Raw genomic sequence first — 6027 nt, 5'->3', positions numbered from 1 at the left:
CAGATGTTATTTTTTTATTTTCACCAATAGTTGGGTGATTTCTTCAAAAACCCTACTTCATGCTGTATGAAAAGAGAACTACTATAATTAGCCAGAACATTTTTCTTTTAAATCTTAGAGGTATCCTTCTCTCCATGATGGAATTCAGCAAATATATATTTTTCAAGTTACTCCAACTGCTATAAATAAGCAAGAAGCAAGAGGTTGCTAAAGAAGATGATAAAAGGAGCAAGAGAGGGTTGCGGTTATAGCTTAATAGAAGAGCAGTTATATGGCCTGCATGAGATCCTGTGTTCTATCTCCAGCACCACAAGGACTGAACAAAAGTAAAACACTGAGAATTAACGGATCACAGTAAAACAGTTCACTGTTCAAAACACACTGAACATCAGAAGTGCCAACTGTCCAAAATATACTTCCCATGGGACAACGTGATGGACCAGAATGGTGGCTACCTGTACTTGCGCTCAAGCTAGAGAGCCCAAAGTTAAAGTCTTTATCCCTTGGCAGCACATACTTAACAAAACAATTCCCCACCCCAAGAGTGTAGTGCTCACACTGTGGTTGACTTGATCTGTTTATGTCTAAATAGTTAACAACAGATGTAAGAATGTGAGCAGGCCTTGCAGGCTATCACTCTCAGCAAGGAACTTCAGGGATAATCTGGGCCTGTGGTAGATACCTCTTCAATGAAGTTATAATATATTTTATCTGTTTAACATTCATAAATCATATAGATTTTGATTATTAAAGGTATCTATCATCTTAGGTATCTTCAGAATTAAAAAAAAACGTAGGTCCAGGCTCATGCCTTTAGTCGCAGATAGTCAGGAGACAGGGATTTTAAGGATCACTGATAAAAAGTTCTCATGACTCTTAACCAATAAAAGTTGAGCTTGATGGGGTGTAATTGTCATTAAAGAATCATGTTCCTAGGCAAGCCTGGACAAAAATATGAGAAAAATTACTAAAATCAAAAGGGCTGGGGATGTGGTTTGCATACTGCCATGCATGTATAAGGCCTAAGGTCAAATGTTAGTGCCACCTTAAATTTTTTTTTGTAATTTTTTTGCCAGGCCTGGGGCTTGAACTCAGGGCCTGAGCACTGTCCCTGGCTTCTTTCTGCTCAATGCTAGCACTCTACCACTTGAGCCACAACACCACTTCCAGCTTTTTCTGTTTATGTGATACTGAAGAATCAAACCCAGGACTTCATGCATACTAGTCAAGAACTCTACCACTAAGCTGCATTCCCAGCGTGTTTTCCTAATTTTATGTCAGTTCTCTGATAGCTATTAACCATCCCCATTCCCTTAGCACCCCAACATATTAATTGTCTTAGATTCCCTCCTCTGGAATTTTTCTCTATCCTTGCTTTCTTTCCTACAAATTAATGAATGAATTTATTCCTAGATTGCACATGTAGATGTGTGCAGTAGAGCAGTAGTGGGAAAATATTTTCCTAAAAGAAGTAATAGTGAATACCTTAGGCTTTGCAGATAACATGATCTATAACATCTCATATCTCATATCTATAACATACTCATATCTGTCATTGTAGTCTGAAAGCAGTCATAGACTATAATATTTAAATCAATATATACTAATAGATTCAATAAAATAGTAATACAAGACTGCATGTTGTAAACTAGCTGTTCAACTTGGGGAAGGGGAATTAGGAAGGAAGGAAGTTGGGAGAAAAATGAGGGAGGAGGTAACAAGTTTGACAAGAAATGTACTTACTACCTTAAGTATGTAACTGTAACCACTCTGTACATCACCTTGACAATAAAATTAAATTGAAAAGTATTAAATAAGTATATATATGTGTGTTAATGGATAATATATGTGCCTCTCTCTATTTTTTTTCTTTTATGCCTTTTTGTTTCCATATATCTTACAGATTCAGTTTGTCAACTCATAAAAAAAAGCATGCTGGGATCTTAGGTTATGTGTTTGTGTGATGGTACTGGGGCTTGAACTCAGGGCCTGTGTGCTGTTCTTGAGCTTTTGTGCTCAAGTTTGGTGTTCTAGCACTTCAGCTACAGCTCCACTTCTGGCTTTTTGGTCTCATGGACTTTGCTGTCTGTGTTTGAACCATCATTCCAAGTAGCTAGCATTACAGGCGTAAGCCACTGGCATCTCACCCTGAAAATGGATTCCAAAACAATTCACAAAAACATGCACAACCATAGCATAGTTAGGAATAAATTTGACAAAATATTACCATTTCTATCCACTGAATATCTAAGATATTGTAAAAACAAATAGAAGAAAACCTATGTAAATTGAGAAATGAATCATGTCTATAATTCTACTTCTCCAAATTGATATCAATTTTTACAAATATTAATGCATAAATTCAACTCAGTACTAATAAAAATTCTAACATGCTTTGTTTTAGAAATTGACCAACTGAATCTGTAATGTGCATAGAAATAGAAAAGAGCTTAGAGGACAAAAACAACTTAAAAATTAACCAAACAAATGAAAGAACACAGTTTGAGGATTTAAACTATCTGATTTTAAGACATATACTATAAATCTATAAGTCAATGAATGGCATGTAACTATCACTCATACAGAGCAATTGACCAGATTGTACAATACTCTTGGATTGATACCCAGCAATATAAAAAAAAAATTTTTTTTTTTTTGGCCAGTTCTAGGCCGTGAACTCAGGGCCTGAGCACTGTCCCTGGCTTCTTTTTTGCTCAAGGCTAGCATTCTGCCACTTGAGCCACAGCGCCACTTCTGGCCATTTTCTGTATATGTGGTGCTGAGGAATCGAACCCAGGGCCTCATGTATATGAGGCAAGCACTCTTGCCACTAGGCCATATTCCCAGACCCTATAAAAAAATTTTAAGGTGTAAGCATATAGATGAACTTAATAGAAGACTCAAGAAACATTCCCACATACACATGGTTAATTGATTTTCAACAAAACTGCCTTAGAAATACAATAGAGTAAAAGATAGTGTTTAATAAAGAATTCTGGAATTACTAGATATTCACATAAATGAAAGGATCAATATCAATGTTTATCACATACCACATATGGAAATTACCTTAAAAATGGTTATGTCCAAACATGAAGCTTTAAACCCATGAATGCTCCAAAAGAAAACATGGGTAAATGAGTAGTTTTGAATTAAACAATTTCTAATACAGAATGTATTATGAAGTATAAAGGGAAAACTGATCAAATGAGCTTTATAGAAATTAAAAGCAGAAGTGGATCTGTGGCTCAAGTGACAGAGCACTAGCCTTGAGCAGAAGAAACTCACAGACAGTGCCCAGGCCCTGAGTTCAAGCTCCAGTACCAGCACACACACTTACACACACACATACACACGCATGTACACAAGCATGCATGTGCATGCACACACACATTTATTAAAAAGCCATGTGCCCATGGCTCACGCGTGTAATCCTAGCTACTCAGGAGGCTGAGATCTGAGGATCAAGGTTCAAAGCCAGCGCCTGCAGGAAAGTCAGTGAGTGAGACTCTTATCTCCAATTAACCACTAGAAAATAAAAAATGATGCTGTGGCTCAAGTGGTAGAGGCACAAAAGCTCAAGGGACAGCACTTAAGCCCTGAGTTCAAGTCCCATGGCCTAAAAAAGAATATTTTAAAAATACAAAAATAAAAGCTTCACCATAGTGGAGCCTCTTGGTTCAATTAATCCACACTAAAAAATGGAAAACTGAATGACAGGAATGTCAGGCAGGCCCTCATTGATGGAAGGGGCACACAGTGGGAGTAGAGATGAGAGTGTGAACAAAGAATAAATATGGTTTAAATAATTTGTTTACGTCTGTTAAAAATGTTTGAGAAATGTGGGAATGGGAAAAGAGACCACAGTTGAAGGAAAAAAGGGGCAGCATACCTATTCTATGATCCTGTTGACATAGGAGCCCCTGTTTAGCAGGGTGTGGATTTATGATGATGCGAAAGTGATACACATTCAACAGAACCAAACTTAGAGTTCTGAGCTTCGATCTCTTTTCAGGCTGGCAATACATAGTCATATCCTCTTTCTTAGCGCTGAGCTACGGCTGTGAGGTACAGATTCTAGTCAGCCATGACACAAAGAGAGGAAGCTACTGACATCTTACAATTGGGTATTTCGTAGGGTAGTTTCTATAAGTGCATTTTTCAATTTTTTTTTAATATTTTTAACTTGCAATGGAGTCTCATAGTAAATCTCATAGTAAATTGGTGACCATCCATATGTGAAATTCTAAAAGTTGCAAACTAAAACTAAGTGACAAAAAAGATGAATGATTTGCCAAGTCTTAGGCTGGGGTTGGAGTGAAGATAATTTTGATGATGTTTGCTCCAGTGAATATTTTTACCAAAATGTATCCAGACTGTGTCTTTTTAACTTTTGGTGCACTAGAAATTCTCACTTGATACATTCATTTTTTGCTCTTGTAATGACGTCTCCTTTTAGTTTATGCCCACTAATTTAAGTTTTCACTAATGGAACTTAATAACACTTTCAAAATAGAAATTTAAATATGCACTCTTGCTTTTATAACATTGATAAAAACAAAAGTATTTGTAACGTCTGGAAAAGTCCTTTATTAATACCTCTCTTTCCAAAAACATCACCTTTGATCTCCATTCCTTCACTTACTTGTTTATTTGTTCATTTATTTTGGTCAGTAATGGTTTAGAGAACTCAGAGCCTCATGGTTGTTAGGAAAGCAAGCTACATCTCGAACCATGCCATTACTCTTCCCCCTTTAAATCATGTTTTAAAAGATAGGATCACGTGTTCTCGTGCTACCATTCTTTGCTAGTGATCCTCCTTACCTACACTTTTCATGAGACTGTGATTGCAGGTGTGCTCCCAACAGATTCAGCTTGTTTAGCTGAAATGGGATTTTGCTAACTGCTTGCCTTGCCTGGTCTCAAACTGTAGTCCTCCCAACACAAGCCATGGCACACAGCCATTCTCTGATCTTGCACTAATGACTGTAAAGTGACAAGTTTCCTACTTGTCTTTCCTCCTCTAAAATACAATCTTTTTACTTAATACCTCAGCAGTAAGCTGATTGTCTATCTCACAGGAAGCTAGTAAAATAACGCAAAAAACAAACCCACAGTCTCTAAGTGTTAGGCACTGATCTGGAGCTTTCTAATAAATCAATTCATTGATTTTCAGAACTCCTTTCTCTATTTATATCATTATCCTCATTTTACTAACGAGAAGACTAAGGCTCAGAGTGAGGAAGTATTTCATTCAAGGCCACTCAACCAGTTAGTACGGGGGTTGGAAATTAAATACCTTTTCCTAGAAAGAACTTTACTTCCAAATATAAAATAATAATATAGTAAATATGAAAGAAAGGCAGGGCTGGGGATATGGCCTAGTGGCAAGAGTGCCTGCCTAGTATACATGAAGCCCTGGGTTCGATTCCTCAGCACCACATATATAGAAAAGACCAGAAGTGGCGCTGTGGCTCAAGTGGCAGAGTACTAGCCTTGAGCAAAAAGAAGCCAGGGACAGTGCTCAGGCCCTGAGTTCAAGCTCCAGGACTGGCAAAAAAGAAAGTCAGTTTTGTAGTAAAGACAAAGTGGAAACATCTTTCTTTACATAGAACAGTACATCTGCAATGTTGTTACTGCATGTTAAAGATGTAAGTCGATAGATGGATGAAAAGAGACATCTAGATAGATAAATACTTAGGTAGGTAGATAGGTAGGTAGGTAGGTAGATAGACAGATAGATAATACTTCAAAGATAAAAAAACTAAAATTTTAACCAAAATTATAACTGGTTGGTGAAATTATGATCTTTGTTCCTACCTCTTACATGTCTGTGTTGACTAAATTTCATACAACAAATATGTATTACATTCATAATTTGAAAAAGGGATATCTTTTTAAATATGCATGGAGTTTTAAATACCCTAAGTATCCTCTGCCATTCTGTAGGATTGAAAAATATGACTAGTAAGTCAAATGCCCTCTTCCCACAATGAATTTACTAATGTAAAGAGCAAGGACCATTCA

This window comes from Perognathus longimembris, chromosome 28 (assembly GCF_023159225.1).
Source record: "Perognathus longimembris pacificus isolate PPM17 chromosome 28, ASM2315922v1, whole genome shotgun sequence".
In the NCBI taxonomy this organism is placed as follows: Eukaryota; Metazoa; Chordata; class Mammalia; order Rodentia; family Heteromyidae; genus Perognathus; species Perognathus longimembris.
Note: the sequence above shows the minus strand (reverse complement) of the source record.